We start from the raw sequence: 18,788 nt of genomic DNA, 5'->3' as shown, positions 1-18,788 counted from the left end.
TCATGTGAGTAGTGTAGTCATGCAATTATAATATGGGCCTAATGGAGGATGGAATTGTGCTAGAGAAAGGGAGATAGCATCAAGTTATTGAGCTTAAACCATGTCTAAGAGAGTGACTCTACAGTAGATTGAGGCAGAAGGAGGTCAGCAGGATTTTTGTTTTGTTGGTTGTGTATCTGTGACAATGGGGTGGGTGTGGGTGGCTGTTGTTTGTTTTCTGGAGGAGGTAAAAGAACTCTTCAAGTGGAAGTATTCACACAATGGGTCTGGTGGGATGGGAGGATGTGGGTCAGTCCATTCACCAAGAAAACAAGAGAATCAGGCTTTTAAAGAACTAGGCAATGGGAGGAGTTTAGCTTTGCTCATCTCAGAAAGAACAGAACATTCCCAGAATGAACTAAATTGCAGGAGCCAGCGTGAACATGCCCTACCACCCTCAGCACATGCGCGCGCGCGCACACACACACACACACACACACACACAGGGTCTTCTGTTCCCAAATCCCGTGGAGGACTCAAAGTTAGGGGTGGGGGATGGCGGGCAGCTGAAGGGAGATTCAGGGTCATCCATTCCAATGGGCCTCATCCAGTCATTTCATTCAAATGCACAAGGCTATCTGTTAATGTTGGAGCCTGGGACTCCTCTCCTTAGAATGGCTTTCTTCAACTCCCCCAACCCTCAGGCTGCAGCTTCCAAACTGTGGGGAGGGCAGGGGAGGGCAGAGCAGGGAGAGAGTGGGAAGAGGAAGGGGAAGAGGAAAGAGGATGTCTGAAGAGTTCACCTTGTCTGGGGGCAAAGAATCCCCTCCTGGTTTCCTAACCCAGGAAATCCCAATAAACCATTTGGGAATCCTGGATGTGGAGGATGACATCTCACTCTAATCCTATCCAGGGGTGGGGGTGCATCTGGGAGGGCGTGGCATGGTGCGGCCTGCTGAGTCTGAAGGGAACTTAAACACATGATGGTGTTGTCTTAGGGTTCAGAGACCAAACACAGGCATAGATTGATAAGGGCGAAGGACTAAGGGAGGGGACAATTCTGACTCATCCACCCTGGGTGAGGGCCCAGCAAGCACACCCCTGCCTCTAAAGCAACGCCAACAGTTTGCTGGTTCTCCATCAACCTTTCCTCTCTCTCACACCCACTTTCCAAGGGAAATCCTCAGTCTCATTCCACAGTCACTGGCTGTTTCACAAACCACCTTCTGTCTCCTAAAAGGAGGAAGGAAGATGGAGAAACATGAACCAGCCCGACATATGGCACCTCCGCATGGAGGGTCGAGTAGGGGGCCTCACCGGAGAAATGGTGACTCTGAGACATGATCCCAGGATTCTTGAAAAAATGAAGTGGAAGGAGCACCTGGGCAGGTCCATCAGAAGAGTACTAGAGTACTAAACTCTTGATCTCAGTCAGGGCTGTGAGTTTGAGCCTTATGTTGGGTCTAGAGATAATGAAAAATGAATAAACGAACTTTAAAAAGATTAAGTCTGTATAGGGTGCCTGGGTAGCTTGTTCAGTTAAGCATCTGCCTTTGGCTCAGGTCATGATCCCAGGGTTGTGGGATTGAGCCCCTCACCATTGCTTCCAGCTTCCTGTTCAGTAGGGAGCCTGCTTCTCCCTCTCCCTCTGCCTGCTGCTCCCCTGCTTGTGTTCACTCTCTCTCTGTGTAAAGTAAATAAATAAAATATTTTTAAAATAAGCATGTAATGTTTAGCTCTTTGAAAAAAATTGAATGGAAAGATAACGCAGCAAGGAGGATATGAACATACCTAATATTACTGAACTCTATGCATAGAAACAGTTAAAATGTTCAATTGTAGGCGATGTCTATTTTTAACCACAACTTAAAACAAAACAACAGGGATCCCTGGGTGGCTCAGTGGTTTAGCGCCTGCCTTTGGCCCAGGGCATGATCCTGGAGTCCCAGGATCAAGTCCCACGTCAGGGTCCCGGAGTGGAACCTGTTTCTCCCTTTGCCTGTGTCTCTGCCTCTCTGTGTGTCTCTCATGAACAGATAAATAAAATCTTAAAAAAATAAAAATAAAAAATAAGTAAAACAACAAGATCTCTTGTCCTTGGCTCAGAGTGAGGGAGTTCCTTGGTCAGATTGGAGGATGTCCTGTCATCTGCAGCATGGAAAACTAGGGTTCAGCAATCTAGAATACTTTCTTCCTCTCCAAGTAGACAGACGGTCAATGGTAGGAGGCATAGGTGTCCTCGTCCCTGTAAAGGCAAGGCAGGAAGGAAGAACTTCAGCATTTAAAAGCACTTTTTAGGGGAACCTGGGAGGCTCAGTTGGGTTAAGCATCTGACTCTTGGTTTCATTTGCCAGGAGGTGGCACTCTTGACTCACCTGGTCAGGCTGTGGGGAACTCTGGAAGGAAGGTATCAGGTCAACAGTTTCCAAGGGCTTGATAAGTTCCAGAAAGTCGATCTGAGTTTCTCCAAGCTGTCTGATCCTATCTGAGTCTATGCATCTCGTCTAAAGATGAGATTTCAGGGGCACCTGGCCTGCTCCGACAGTAGACAGCACGACTCTTGACCTCAAGGTTGTGAGTTTGAGCCCTATGTTGGAAGCAGAGATTACTTTAAAAATAAAATCTTGGTGGGCTGGGGAGGAAAAAAAATAACATTTTAGTCAAGGCCTTGGTAATCCAACCAATCCTGTAACAATGGTGTCTTGTTACAGCGAAAACAGATTCCCACAGGATTTATGCAGATGATTTACAATTGCCACACACAAAAAAAGAATACCCACTGAAAGTTTCTGAATTCTGGAGGGTTACAGGTAGGTAGAAAAAAATATTTTGTTTACAAAACAACATTTTCATAAAATTTCTGTAAGTTATAGATATCTCTAGAGATAAAGTTTCCTTCAATCTGGAAGAGCAGGGACGCCTGAGCGGCTCAGTGGTTGAGCATCTGCCTTTGGCTCAGGGCATGATCCCGGAATCTGGGATTGAGTCCCACATCAGGCTCGGCATGGAGTCTGCTTCTCCCTCTGCCTAGGTCTCTGCCCCTCCCCCCTTTCTGTGTTCCTCATGAATAAATAAATGAATAAAATCTGGAAGAGCTAACATGAAGAGATCAACAATGTTTTGAACAAGAGTCATTAAAAACAGTCATCTTTTTCCATATAGAGAAACAAACAAATCAATCATCATTTTTCCTGAATTCATTCAGTTCCATGTTATTTATTACTTTTTGTTCTGTTTGAATGCAGCTTTTTCTTTAGTTCTGGAAATTCATACTTTAGTTTTATGATCTTTGGGTGACCAGAAACCGGTATTTGTCAAAAGTCTTTGTTGTGAATCTTCTTGAAGCTGAACCCTATTTTTGCAAGAGCATCAGAACAATACCTGTAAATGACATAGGAGTAAAAAATGGATGTGGTTAAAGACCCAATGACAGTTCATTATGGTGCAGTTGATAAGAAGATTTGATTATTTTTTGTAACACACAGTATTTTAACAATTTGAATAGAACCCTAATTACACTGTACCAGGACATATTAAAACATTAGGAATTTCATTTAATTTTTGGAACAGCTATAACATTCACGCACCTAATATAATCTAAGAGGGCTTATCATTATGTGTTTGACAATGCTTCCCATGTAACTTAAAATACCAAATAAACTACATTAATTAGTCAAAAGACTCTATTTAGGGTTTGACTTTCTGGGAATCTGTTGAAAATTAATGAACGAACGAACAAGCGAACAGCCAGTGAGTCAGCCACTTGCCTGTTCAGTTGGCCTTCAGGAGGAATGAGTTCAGTTCCTATAGCAAGAGTCCATAAAGTTTGAGGAATGGAAACTGCATCCCATGCTTGAGGTAAAATGCTGAGTCACAGACTGGGTGAACACAGAGTTGGAACAGAAACCAGAGAGACAAAAGTGATTGACTGTTTCTCTGTGAGGGCTCACTGAAGACTGGGGGGTGTGAAATTTCAGCTCCAGGGCTAGAAATTAGAGTGCCATCATTTTCATTACCGCCCTCCATCAGTGCTGAAATCCTTCAGGGAGCAAAACAACACCACATAATGCAATTCAGGGCCACTTATTCTGAGCCTGATCCCTTGGTAAGGGAGGCCCAATTCCATCCAGTCAAGGACACTTGAGAATCAGCACAACAGGCCCCTCCCCCAGACTAGCAGGAACAACTAACTAACATCAAGTTTACTGATCATAGACAACTGCAAAACTTCAGCTCTTTGGAAAAACAGTATATAGCATTTGTTTTTTTTTTTTTTTAAATTATTCTTTAGCTTTCAGTTTTATATTTTTCAGCTATTTTCTTATTTTATCAATTTTTAAAAATTTTTAGTTATACATAGTATATATAATAATATATTATATATATTTCTTTTTTGTTTCCTTCATTGCTTTTCTTTTATTTGTGTGTGTGTGTGTGTATATATATATATATATATAAATTTGAGTTTCTCAAATTTTTTTTTAATACCCGTATTTTTTTTTTTTTTTTTTTTTATTACGGTATTCTGGAAGTAGAACAAGTTTTCCTGTAAGGCAAGGGGTTGTGGCTCTTTAGAGCAGAGGCGGTTGAGGTGTGTGGCTGGGAGGGCACCGATTACTGTGCGCCGTGGAGCATCCCGTGTGTGCCAAACCCCAAATGATGCTCAGAGTCCACGAGATGGAGAAGAAAGGCACTCTTGGGGAGGTCTTGGACTTGATCCAGGAGGAGGAGCCTTCCCCCGAGGAGCGCACCTCCTGCGCCCATAGCTTCAGGGTGGACCTGGTAGCCAGGAAACTGGAAAAGACTCAGGAGCTGCTGGCAGAGGTTCAGGGCCTGGGAGACGGGAAGCGGAAGGCCAAGGACCCCCCCCTTGGTCTCCCCCTAATTCCGAGTCGGAACAGCTGCTGCTGGAGACAGAGCGGCTGCTGGGAGAGGCGTCGTGGAACTGGAGCCAGGCGAAGAGGGGGCTGCAGGAGGTCCGGGAGCTGAGGGACGAGGCCCTGGGCAAGGCACCAGCTTTCTGTGCGTCGGTTTTCTCATCCCCAGCCCCTGCGTGGTTCGTTTCTCTTCCTCCTTTCTTCCAAGCTCCCAGTCTCCCAACCGCAGCAGACAATCCACCCCCCCCTTTTTTAAGCTGGCATACGTAATTTATTCCAAAACTATCTTAATATGATCTAAATGCCTAAAGATAGTGTCAGCGAATTTTTAGAGGCCATCTCAGTCATAAACACAAATGCCATCTTAAAATATTAGCAACTCAAATAAATATTAGCAACTAATTCCAAAATACATAGGGATACCTCATGACCTAACTGGGTTATTACAAGAACACATTATTTAATATAAGAACTTATCTAAATCATTACATAAACAGGTTATCAGATGAGAAATCATATTATGGCAATCAATGGAAAAAGGAATTAAAAATTTCAAAATCTGTACAGGAGGAAATAAACTGTGCCAATTAAAAGTAAATGGACTCCTTTGGCAGAAATTGGTAAGTAGATAATTTCAAACTGAATGGGAAATAGGAAATGTAGACAGTGATGCCACCCCTTGCTATTATAATTCAGTATATATAGTCCTTGCCCTAATGCAACTCTCTGTAAGTCAGTGAATACAAACCTAGCCTATGGTTTTGCTGCAGATGTATTTATATCCAAGATTATTTACTGCTGAAACTTATTTTTATAATATATCATTCTATAAAAATTAGCCAACTTGATTTTCACTGAATATCGTATACCAGAACTCGGAGTTGCTACTTCCCTACCTAATCTATATCTTATTTATAGTAACAGATGGAAGACATTTGCAAAATGAAGTAGATATTTATGTCATATTACCTTGGAAAGATGTAGGAGACCTACTTTATCCTGCAATTAGTATAACACAGTTTGGGTTAAAAATCTAAAATATGTGAAACACATTTTATAACATAGGAGAAAGCATAACAGATGGACATAAAATACTGAACTGCTTGAGAAATTATTCTTGTGAGATATATATATATATATAGATATATATATATATCTATATATATATCTATATATATATTTTTTACAATACAAAAGTATGTAATATGATAGATATGGCAGACATTGAAGATAGAGGAGATATTTTGTGGGAGGATATCCTCCACATGAATATATGGGACCCAGGAAAAACTTTAAATGGAAATAGCTGGGTCTTGAAAGGGGTTCATTTTCATTCATTGGCAAAATAAAGAAAAAGGAAGTGTCAAGTGTCATTATGGAGATTCCAGTCTTCAGTGAGTTAGTAAACTGTAGACATGTAGGTGGATGGGCCCATGCCAGATGGGGACTTGGTATCATTCTGCAGTTGTGCCTTTTTGGAAATCGCTCTCACTCTCACTGGCTGGATTCGACAGGCGGTTTTTCTATCACTGCAGCCTTCTCATTGTTATCACAACTCATTGAATTCTCTCCAAAGAGACAAGTGATGTCTTCTCCAAATATCTTGAGGCAATTTTCAATCAAAAAGTGTACAAGAGAAACCTTTTTTATATACTTGTCTTCCAATTCCAAAGCAGGACTTAGGTGGACAAAGAATGCTTGGGGCTATACACACTGATAAGTTATAAGCTGTCATCTGATTGGATGAGGATTGTTGCTCAATGTTGTATAACACTCCAAAAAGGTATCTCAAGAGAACAACATTTGCTTTTGGCAGCTGGGCTAGAAGCCTCTGGGCTGCATTTATTTTCTCCTCCTCAGTCGCTTCATCAATAACACCAAACCATTTAGCATAGAGGTCAGATGACAGTATACTTATATACATATATATATATATATACACACACACACACACACACACACGTATAAACATATACATATATGTTTTTGTTTCTTTCTTATTTTGGGTCTAAATTCTTTTAACAATAAGCAAAATACACTCAGAATCTAGTTTATTTTTTTCTTCTGTTTTATTTCTTGTTTGATTTTTTCTTTTCTTTTCTTTCTTTCTTTCTTTCTTTCTTTCTTTCTTTCTTTCTTTCATCAATTTTTTCTGGCTTGTTTCATTTGTATTTTTCTGGTGTTTTTGATGTTTTTGCTAATTTTTTCTTTTCTCTCTTTCATCTATTCTTTTCTAGACATAATTAGGAGGTGGAGAGACTCATCCCAAAAGAAAGATCAGGAAGCAAAACTCACTGCCAAGGATTTAATCAATACGGATATAAGAAAGACAAGTTGGTGGAACTAGAATTCAAAACAACAAATTTTTTAAAGATTTTATTTATTTATTCATGAGACACACACACACAGAGAGAGAGAGAGAGAGGCAGAGACACAGGCAGAGGGAGAAGCAGGCTCCATGCAGGGAGCCCAATGTGGGATTTGACCCCTGATCCCGGAATCATGCCCTGAGCCAAAGGCAGGTGCTCAACTGCTGAGCCATCCAGGCATCACTCAAAACAACAATTATAAAGATACAAGCTCGGCTTAAAAAAAAGCAGAGAAGACATTAAAGAATCCTTTACATAAAATAAAAGAAATTAAAAGAAATAAAATCTAATCTTTCTGAAATGAAAAATGCAATTAAATGAAAAATATTGGGAGGCAGTCAAAAATCAAGACTCTAACTGCTAGGATAAATGAGGCAGAAAAGAGTCAGGAATATAGAAGACAAACTTATGGAGAATAAGAAGCTGAGAAAAGAGAGAAAACAACTACTAGGTCACAAAAGAAGACCTCAAGAAAACTGTTATACTCTAAGTGGAAATAATATTCAAATAGTAGGGGTCCTAGAAAAGGGGGGGGGGCAGAAGTTTTATTTGAAGAAATTATAGCTGAGAACTTCCTTAATCTGGGGAAAGAAATAGGCATTCAAGTCCAGGAGGCACAGAGAATCCCCCTCAAAGTCAATAAAAATAGGTCCACACCTTGACCTATATAATACTGAAGCTTGCAAATTTCAGAGATAAAGAGAAAATCATGAAAGAAGCTTGGGACAAAAGGCCCTTAAGTTACAAGGGTAGAAACATAAGGCTGGTAGCAGACAGTTGACAGAGACCTGGCAAGCCCAAAAGGACTGCCATGAAATATTGAATGTGCTAAGTGGGAAAAATATGCAGCCAAGAATACTTTATCCAGCAAGGATGTTATTCAGAATAGAAAGAGTGATAAAGAGCTTACAGGAAAAACAAAAACTAAAAGAATTTATGAACTCTAAACCAGCCCTGCAAAAAATATTAAAGAGGATCCTTTGAGTGAAGAGAAAGCACAAAACAATTAACAATTAACAGAAACATTACTGGTAATACAATGGCACTAAATTTATATCTTTCAATATTTACTCTGAATGTAAATGAACTAAATGCTCCAATAAAAGGACACTGGGTATAAGAATGGATGAAAAACAAGGCCCATCAATATGGTGTCTGCAAGAGATTAATATGGAAAACAAAGATACCTCCAGTTTGAAAGTGAGGGGGTGGAGAACCATTTATCATACTAATGGATATAAAAATGCTGGAGTACCCATCTTTATATCAGATTAACCAGATTTTAAACAAAGGCTATAAAAAAGAATGAAGAAGGTTGCTAGAGCATAAGAAAAAGGTACATCTGGGCAGCCCGGTGGGCTCTGTGGTTAAGCACCACCTTCAGCCCAGGGTGTGATCCTGGAAACCGGGGATTGAGTCCCATGTCAGGCTCCCTGTATGGAGCCTGCTTCTCCCTCTGCCTGTGTCTCTGCCTCTCTTCCTCTCTGTCTCTCATGAATAAATAAATAAAATCTTTTAAAAAAGAAAGAAAAGGGTGTATCTAAAAGAAGAGGTAAAAAGTACAAATATTTATGCTCTTAATTGGAAGCAACTAATTATATAAACCAATTAATAACAAATTAAAGAAACACATTGATAATAATACAATAATAGTAGGGGACCTTAACACCCCACTCACAGCAATGCACAGATTATCTAAGCAGAACATCAACAAGGAAACAGGGCTTTGAATGTCACACTAGGCCAGATGGAATTAACAGATATATTCAAAGCATTTTATCCTAAAGCAACAGAATACACATTCTTCTTGAGTACCCATGGAACATTCTCCAGATTAGATCACATATTGGGTCACAAATCAGGTCTCAAACATATAAAAATATTGAGATTATACCATGCATGTTTTCAGACCACAATACTTTAAAACTTGAAGTGAATCACAAGAGACAAATTGAAAGGAATGCAAACACATGGAGTTTAAAGAACATCCTACTAACGAATGAATGGGTCAGCTAGGAAATTTAAGAATATAAAAAAAAAATACATGGAAACAAATGAAAATGAAAGCATAACAGTTCAGAAACTTGGAATGTAGCAAAGGTGGTCCTAAAAGGGAAGTATACAGCAACTCAGGCCTTTCTCAAGGAACAAGAAAAAGTCTCAAATACACAAGCTAAACCTACACCTAAATGAGCTGAAGAAAGAAAAGCAAATAAAGACTAATCCAAGCAGGAGAAGACAATAAAAAAGATTAGATCAGAAATCAGTGAAATAGAAATAAAAAGAACAGTAGAACAGTTCAATGAAACTAGAAGCTGATTCTTTGAAATAATAATAGAAGATCGATAAACTCCTAGCCAAGCTTATCAAAAAGAAAAGAGAAAGGAACTAAATCAATAAAATCATAAATGAAGGAGGAAAGATCACAACCAACACCCAGAAATACAATTATAAGGGAATATTATGAACAATTACTTGTCAAAAAATTAGGTAATCTGGAGGAAATGGATGCATTCCTAGAAACATATAAACTACCAAACTAAAACACAAAGAAATAGAAAACATGAACAGACTCATAACCAGTGAGGAAATTGAAGCAGTCATCAAAAAACCTCCAACAAACATGAATCCAGGGCCTGATGACCCCTCAGCAGAATTCTACCAAACATTTAAATATTTCAAACGTATTCTTCTGAAGCTGTTTCAAAAAATACAAATGGAAGGAAAATTTCCAAGCTCTTTCTATGAGGCCTCCATTACCTTGATCCTAAAACTGGAAAAAGACCCCACCAAAAAGGAGAATTACAGACTAATATCGCTAATGAACCTGGATACAAAAATTCTCACGAAGATACTAGCTAATAGGATCCAACAGTACATTAAAAGGATTTTTCACCACAACCAAATAGGATTGATTCCTGGGATAAAGGATGGTCAACATCTGCAAATCATTCAGTGTAATACACAACATTAATAAAAGAAAGGACAAGAATCATAGGATCCTCTCAAAAGATGCAGGAAAGGCATTTGACAACAATACAGCATCCTTTCTTAATTAAAGCTCTCTGAAGTTTAGGGATAGAAGGAAAAAACCTTGGTATCATAAAAGCCATATATGAAAACCCACAATGAATATTGTGTTCAATAGGGACAAGCAGAGCTTTACCCCTAAGATTGAGAATAGGACAGGGATGCCCACTCTCACCACTGTTGTTCAACATAGTACTGGAAGTCCTCAGCAATCAGACAACAACAACAGAAAACGAAAACAAAATACATCCAAATTAGCTAGAAGAAATTAAATTTTAATTCTTCTCAGGTGACAATGCTTTATGTTGAAAACCCAATAGTTTCCACTCTAAAATTGCCAGAACTGATATAGGAATCAGCAAAAGGAGTATATAAAACCAATGTGCAGAAGTCTGTTGCATTTCTATACATTAACAATGAAGCAGAAAAAAAAATCAATGAATCAATCCAGTTTAAAATTGTCTCCCAAACCATAAGATAACTAGAAAGAAACGTAATCAAACAAGCAAAAGATCTGTACTCAGAAAACTATACAATAATTATGAAATAATCTGAGGACGACACAAATAAATTGAAAAGCACCCCATACTCATGGATTGGAAAGACAAATATTATAAAAACGTCAATGACACCCTAGCAATATATGCATTCAGTGCAATCTCTATCAAAATGCTATCAATAAAAACAAAACAAACCAAAACCAAAACCAAAATGCTATCAATATTTTTCATAGAACTAGAATAAACAATCCCCAACCTTATACGGAACCACAAAAGACTTCTAATAGCCAAAGGAATGTTGAAAAAAAGAAAACCAAAGCTGGTGGCATCGCAACTCCAGCCTTCAAGCTGTATTATAAAGCTGCAACCATCAAGACAGTATGGTACAGGAAGGTAGGCAAGATGAAAGAAGAGCAGGGGATCTTGTTTCATCTGGTCCCTTGAATTTATTTAGTTTTTTAAATCTTTATCTAATACCTGATTTTGATTAACATGCCATAATTGTTTTAACATTTAGGATAATATTCATTGCTTTCTTGCTTGCTTATTTATTTATAACTTTCATTACTTTAAATTCAATTTGCCAACAAATAGTATAATGCCCAATGCTCATCCCATCAAGTGCCCTCCATAGTGTCTGTCACCCAGTCACCTCATCCCCCCACCCTCCTCCCCTTCCACAGCCCTTTATTTGTTCCCCAGAGTTAGGAGTCTCTCATAGTTTATCTCCCTCTCTAATTTTTACCCAAGCAGTTTCCCTCCTTTCCCTCATGATCCCTTTCACTATTTTTTATATTCCACATATGAGTGAAACCATATGATGATTGTCCTTCTCCAACTGACTTACTTCACTCAGCATCATACCCTCCAGTTCCGTCCACATCGCAGCAAATGGTGGGTATTAGTCCTTTCTGATGACTGAGGGATATTCCATTGTATACAGAGACCACATCTTCTTTATCCATCATCTGTCGAAGGACATCGTGGTTCCTCCCACAGTTTGGCTACTGTGAACATGGCTGCTATAAACATTGGGGTGCAGGTGTCCAGGTGTTTCACTACATCTGTGTCTTTGGGGTGAATACCCTGTACTGCAATTGCTGGGTTGTAGGGCAGCTCTATTGTTAACTCTTTGAGGAACCTCCACACAGTTTTCCAGAGTGGCTGCACCAGTTCACATTCCCACCAACAGTGCAAGAGGGTTCCCCTTTCTCCACATCCTCTCCAACATTTGTGGTTTCCTGTCTTGTTAACCTTAGCCATTCCCACTGGTGTGAGGTTGTGTCTCATTGTGGTTTTCATTTGTATCTCCCTGAGGAGAAGTGATGCAGAGAATTTTTTCATGTGACTGTTGGCCGTGTGTGTGTCTTGTTTGGAAAATGTCTCTTCTTGTGTTCTGTCCATTTCTTGACTGGATTTTCTGTTCCTTGGGTGTTGAGTTTGAGAAGTTCTTTATAGATCTTGGATACTAGCCCTTTATCTGATATGTCACTTGAAAATATATTCCCCTATTATGTAGGTTGTCTTTTAGTTTTGCTGATTGTTTCCTTTGCTGTGCAGAAGCTTTTTATCTTGATGAAGTCCCAATAGTTCATTTTTGCTTTTGTTTCCTTTGCCTTCATAGATGTGTCTAGGAATAAGTTGTTCTGGCCAAGTTCAAAAAGTGTTTCCTGTGTTCTCCTCTCGAATCTGATGGATTCTTGTCTCACATGTAGATCTTTACACCACTTTGAGTGTATCTTTGTGTCTGGTGTAAGAGAATGCTCTAGTTTCATTCTTTTGCACGTGGCTGTCCAATTTTCCCAACACCATTTATTGAAGAGACTGTCTTTTTTTCAGTGGACAATCTTTCCTCCTTTATCGAATATTAGTTGACCATAGAGTTGAGGGCCCATTCTGGGTTCTATATTCCATTGCATTGATTTATGTGTCTGTTTTTGTGCCGGTACCACACCGTCTTGATGACCACGGCTTTGTAGTACAGCTTGAAGTCGGCATTGTGATGCCCTTGGCTTTGGTTTTCTTTTTCAACCTTCCTCTGGATATTCAGCGTCTTTTCTGGTTCCACATAAATCTTAGGATTATTTGTTCCAAATCTGTTAAAAAGTCCATGGTATTTTGATAGGGATTGCAATAAAAGTGTAGATTGCCTTGGGGAGCATAGACATTTTTACAATATTTATTCTTCCAATCCATGAGCATGGAATGTTTTTCCACCTCATTACATCTTTCTCAAATTCTTTCAGAAGTGTAGTTTTTAGGGTAGAGATCCTTTACCTCTTTGGTTAGGTTTATTCCTAGGTATCTTATGCTTTTGGGTGCAATTGTAAATGGGATTGATGTTTAATTTCTCTTTCTTCAGTCTCATTGTTAGTGTATAGAAATGCCACTGACTTCTGGGCATTGATTTTTGTATCCTCCCACATTACTGAATTGTGGTATGAGTTCTAGCAATCTTGGGGTGGAGTCTTTTGGGTTTTCTACATACAATATCATGTCATCTGCGAAGAGGGAGAGTTTGATTTCTTCTTTGTCCATTTGAATCCTTTTAATTTCTTCTTGTTGTCTGACTGATAAGGCTAGGACTTCTAGTACTATGTTGAATAACAGTGGTGAGAGTGGGCATTCCTGTCATGTTCCTGACCTTAGGGGAAAGGCTCTCAGGTTTTCCCCGTGAATGATATTTTCTGTGGGCTTTTCATAAATGGCTTTTATGATATTGAGAAAAATTCCCTCTATCCCTACACTTTTGAAGAGTTTTAATCATGAATGGATGCTGAATTTTGTTAAATTCTTTCTCTGCATCTATTGAGAGGATCATATGGTTCTTGTCTCTTCTTAACGTGATTTATCACATTGATTTTTTTTTTATGAATGTTGAACCATCCTTGCATCCCAGGGATAAATTCCACTTGGTCGTGGTGAATAATCCTCTTAATGTACTGTTGGATCCTTTTGGCTAGTATCTTGGTGAGAATTTTTGCATCTATGTTGATCAGGGATATTGGTCTGCAATTTTCCTTTTTGATGGGGTCGTTATCTGGTTTTGAGATCAAGGTCATGCTGGCCTCATAAAATGAGTTTGGAAGTAGTCTCTTCATTTCTATCTTCTGAAACAGCTTTAGTAGAGTAGATATTATTTCTTCTTTAAATATTTGTCAGAATTGCCCTGGGAAGCCATGTGGCCCTGGAGTTTTGTGTCTTGGGAGGCTTTTGATGACTGCTTCAATTTCCTCGCTGGTTATTGACCTGTTCAGGTTTTCTATTTCTTCCTTTCCAGTTTTGGTAATTTAGGTTTCCAGAAATGCATCCATTTCTTCCAGATTGTCTAATTTTTGGCATATAGTTGCTCATAATACGTTTTTAAAATAATTTGTATATCCTTGGTATTGGTTGTGATGTCTTCTTTTTCATTTGTGATTTTATTAATTTGAGTCTTTTCTCTATTATTTTAAAATAAGTCTGGCTAGGGGTTTATCTATCTTATCAATTCTTTCAATGAACAAGTTCCTGGTTTATTGATCTTTTCTACAGTTCTTCTGGTCTCTATTTCATTGAGTTCTACTCTAATCTTTATTAGCAATCTTCTTCTGCTGGTTTAGGCTTTATTTGCTATTCTTTCTACAGTTCCTTTAGGTGTAAGGTTAGCTTGTGTATTTGAGATTATTTTTTTGAATTTTTTCAGGGAGGCTTGTGTTGCGATGTATTTGCCTCTTATGACCGTCTTTGCTGTATCCCAAAGATTTTGAACAGTTGTACTTTCATTTTCATTAGTTTCCATGAATATTTAATATTCTTCTCTAATTTCCAGGCTGACTCATCCATCTTTTAATAACATACTCTTTAGCTTCCAAGTGTTTGACTTCCTTCCAAATTTCTTACTGCAATTGAGTTCTAGCTTCAAAGCATTGTGGTCTGAAAACATGCAGGGAATAATCGTATTCTTTTGGTATTGGTTGAGACCTGATTTGTGACCCAGTATGTGGTCTATGCTGGAGAAAATTCAGTGTGCACTTGAGAAGAATGTGTATTCAGTTGCATCAGAAGGTCATACTCTGTATATATCTGTGAAATACATCTGGTCTGGTGTGTCTTTCAAGGCCCTTGTTTCTTTGGTGATTTTCTGCTTAGAAGATCTGTCTTTTGCTGAGAGTGCCATTTTGATGTCTCCTACTATTATTGTATTATTATTTATGTATCTCTTTACTTTGGTTATTAATTGATCAATATACTTGGCTGCTCCCACATTAGGGGCATAAATATTCATAATTGTTAGGTCTTCATGTTAGATAGACCCTTTAAGTATGATATAGTGTCCCTCTTCATCTCTTACTACAGTCTTTGGTTTAAAATCTAATTTATCTGAAGATGCCTGGGTGAGTCAGTGGTTGAACATCTGCCTTTGGGCCATGATCCCAGGGTCCTGGGTTTGAGTCTTGCATCCAGCTCCCCACAAGGAGCTTGCTTCTCCCTCTGCCTATGTCTCTGTCTCTCTCTCTCTGTGTCTCTCATGAATAAATAAATAATCTTAAAAAAATCTAATTTATCTGTGATGAGGATTATTACCCCAGCTTTCTTTTGAGGACCATTTGAATGGTAAATGGTTCTCCACTCCCTCATTGTCAGTCTGGAGGTGGCCTTTGGTCTAAAATGAATCTCTTGTAAATAGCATATAGATGCTATTATCCAGTCCAATATGTGTCTTTTGATGGGATCATTTAGCCCATTCACATTCAGAGTAACTATTGAAATATATGAATTTAGTGTCAGTGTTACCTATACAGTCCCTGTTTCTTCAGATTGTTTCTTTGGGCTCCCTCCTTCACTCACAAGGTCCCCCTTAATATTTCTTGCAGAGCCAGTGTGGTGGGTCACATATTTCAGCTTCTGTCTGTCTTGGAAGCTCTTTATCTGTCCTTCTATTCTGAATGACAGCCTTGCTGGATAAAGTATTCTTGGTTGCATGTTTTTCTTGTTTAGTATCCTGAATATACCCTACCAGCCCTTTCTGGTCTGCTAGGTTTCTGTGGATAGGTCTGATGTTAATCTGATATTTCTCCCTATATAAGTTAAGAATCTTTTGTCTCAAGCTTATTTTAAACTGTTCTCTTTATCTTTGAAATTTGCAAGTTTCATTATTATATGTTGGGGTGTTGATTGTTTTTTGTTGATTTTAGGCGGGGTCTTCCATATCTTTTGCATCTGAATGCCTGTTTCCACCCCAGATTATAGAAGTTCACAGCTATGAGTTGTTCAAATATATTTTGTGGTCCTCTCTCTCTGACTCTTCTGGAATCCCAATAAGACATATATTATTCCTTCTCAAGATATCATTTATTTCCCAAAGCCTTTCTTTCTGATTTCTTGTTTTTCTCTTCTTTTTTCCTTAGCTTCCTTCCTTTCCATTAACTTGCCTTCTATGTCACTCACTCTCTTCCACTTCATTAATTTTAGTAGTTAGAGTATTCAATTTAGACTACATCTCAGTTAAAGTATTTTAAATTTTGGCCTGATTAGATTTCAGTTCTGCAGGAAGAAAATCTCTAGAGTTCTCTACGCTTTTCTTTTCTTTTTTTTTCCCCAGAACCACAAGTAATTTTATAATTGTACTTCTGAATTGTATATCTGACATGGTATTTAAATCCACATCCAGCAAGTCTGTGTCAGAGAATATTACTTCCGGTTCTTTTGCCGTGAATTCTTCTAGTCATTTTGTCCATTGAATAATGGCTGTATGAGTGAGAAGAGTCAAAAATTTCAACCACGACTTAAGTGAAATACACCCTAGACAATTGTGAAGAAGTCACAAACCAGAAAAATAAAAGAAAAAGAACAGAACAAAATAAAACAAAAGGACCATGGAAGTGAAATTAAAAAGAAAGAGTAAGAATAAAAACACAAAAACAAAACAGAAAACAAAAAGAATAAAAGAGGTGTGGAGAGGAAAGTGGTGGTGGATAGAGAATATAGTCTCACCAAGTGGACCTAAAGGGTGATCCTCTTGGTTCTGAGTGTATTTTTGTTTTGTATGTTAGAAGATGCTCAATTCCAAATTTATATAAAGCAGTAAAATTTATATAGAGACCTAACATTGACCACAAAAACAGAAACAAGATAAAAGAGGAGGACACAATGGAAAGGAAGAGAGAATATATTTCCACATTATGAACCGCAATGATGTTCCACTTGGTTCTGAGCATATTTTGGTCCATGTGTTAGAAAGTATTAACTAGGGCAGCCCAGGTGGCTCAGCGGTTTGGTGTCTGCCTTCGGCCCAGGGCGCAATCCTGGAGACCCGGGATCGAGTCACACGTCAGGCTCCCTGCATGGAGCCTGCTTCTCCCTCTGCTCATGTCTCTGCCTCTTTCTCTCTCTGTGTTCCTCAGGAATGAATAAATAAAATCTTTAAAAAGAAAAAAAAAAAGAAAGTACTAACTAGCACCATTATAAAACAAGACACACACACACACACACACACACACACACACACCACACACACAAACCCCCAAACCCATAACTTGTTTATCTACAAAAATTAAATTGAATTCATTGAAGGAAATCCAAAAAATGAAGAATATATCTAAGACATGTAATTGTAGATATATGAAAGTCAAAGAGGAAATAGCTTAAAAATGAAGAATCTGTAAAATATTATAGTTAAGGGAAGAAAAGAAAAAAATACTGGAAAATTTTAACCTAACAGATAAATGAATCGTAAGCAAACACCCCTCGAGTTCTATACGCTATTTTCTCTCGGTCCGGGAGCTTCCCAGCGCCGCCTGGTCAGTGAGCTTGCTCTTCCCTTGTTCTTCCCCAGTTCTCCGGGCAGAGGGATGCGCTGTGCTGATAACCAGGTGTCTGTGCCGGAGATGGCCCAGCTGCCAGGTGCTGGGCTCGGCGCCAGCTGTCCTCCTGTGAGGCCACACATGTCCCAGGTGAAGGCGAAAGAAGACAAACATTAAAGACGGCGCCGGCAGATGTCCAGCTGCGGGCCGCACGCGCCCTCTCCCCCGCGCCCTGGCGTGGGTGCTCGGGGAGGCGCAGGGGGACGACCTGCCCCCGTCGGGGCGCCCAGCAGCAGCCCCAGGTCGGCGTCCGCGCAGGGACCCCCCCCCCCCCCCAAGGGAGCGGACCACGGCCCGGCTCCGCCCGCCCCCAGGCTGCAGGGCGAGGGGGCCTGGTGCCCTGGGCGCAGCCCGCGGACTCTCCCGGGAGGCCCGGCCCTTGCACCCCCAGCCTCCACTCTCGGGGCGCCCCTGCCCTCTCCTGCCCCCGGGAGCACGGAGTCGGCCCTGTTCCCCGCCGAGCACTTTTCAGCTGGGAGGACCCGGAGCGAGGTTTAGGGCCCGGCCGCCTGCAGCCCTCGTGGTACTCGGTCGCCCCGCCCCGCCCCGCCCCGCCCCTGCCCCGTCCCCCCTGCCCGCCCGACCCCGGCCCGCCCCCCCCCCCCCCCCCCCCCCCGCTGTGGGCCTCCCTGCCCCGCTGCTCTGCGCCCTCCTGCCCGCCCCGCCCTCCTGCTCCCCTCCTCTGCAGCTGTTGTCGCCCGCGTCTCAGGGTGAATCCGCAGGTGTTCGGGTCTGGGAGGTCATCTAGTGCAGCCGGCGGGACCAGGTGGAGGAGGCCCCGACTCCCCCGCCCTCCCGCAGCTCCGCACTGGCCGGATGACTGCGGCTTTGCGCTGCGGCTTCGGGCCTGGGACTGCCGTGCTGCCAGTCCGCTTTTCCTTTTCAAGACAGAAACTGTACATTTAACGCCTGTCTGTAGGGCAGCCCGGGGCGCCCGGCGGCCTAGTGCCGCCTTCACCCCGGGGCGTGGCCCCGGGTCCCGGGATCGAGGCCCGCGTCGGGCTCCCCGCATGGAGCCTGCTGCTCCCTCTGCCTGTGCCTCTGCCTCTCTCTGTGTCTCTCATGAATAAACAAATAAAATCTTAAAAAAATAATAATAATAAATAAAAAAATAAAACCTGTTTGCAATTTTGCTGAGTTGGTTAGGTGCAGGCTGGGACGAATGGAAGCCATAGGGAGGTTGCACTA

At 40.6% G+C, this 18,788-nt stretch overlaps 2 long non-coding RNA genes across 23 annotated transcripts in view; both read right to left on the bottom strand.

The window, feature by feature from the left end:
- Positions 1-1,802: 1,802 nt before the first annotated feature.
- Positions 1,803-18,788, bottom strand: part of LOC140608362 (uncharacterized) — a 54,478-nt gene continuing 37,492 nt past the window's right edge. For 7 of the 22 annotated variants that reach the window (XR_012010381.1, XR_012010393.1, XR_012010378.1 and 4 more), the window contains 4 exons: positions 3,747-3,857; positions 3,203-3,360; positions 2,355-2,566; positions 2,050-2,224 (listed from right to left, as the gene is read on the bottom strand). This is a non-coding gene — a long non-coding RNA (uncharacterized lncRNA). Of the gene's footprint in view, positions 2,225-2,354; positions 2,567-3,202; positions 3,361-3,746; positions 3,858-18,280; positions 18,479-18,788 lie in introns of those variants that run through there. The other 15 variants (XR_012010404.1, XR_012010387.1, XR_012010407.1 and 12 more) reach the window with 4 other exon arrangements.
- Positions 16,891-17,821, bottom strand: LOC140608353 (uncharacterized). Its single transcript, XR_012010372.1, has 2 exons — positions 17,498-17,821; positions 16,891-17,158 (listed from the first exon to the last, which is right to left on the bottom strand). It is a non-coding gene; the product is annotated as an uncharacterized lncRNA (long non-coding RNA).

The sequence above is a fragment of the Canis lupus genome, chromosome 1, assembly GCF_048164855.1.
Source record: "Canis lupus baileyi chromosome 1, mCanLup2.hap1, whole genome shotgun sequence".
NCBI classification, from domain to species: Eukaryota; Metazoa; Chordata; class Mammalia; order Carnivora; family Canidae; genus Canis; species Canis lupus.
The sequence above is the reverse complement of the archived record's forward strand: the minus strand, read 5'-3'. Positions and strand labels throughout refer to the sequence as shown.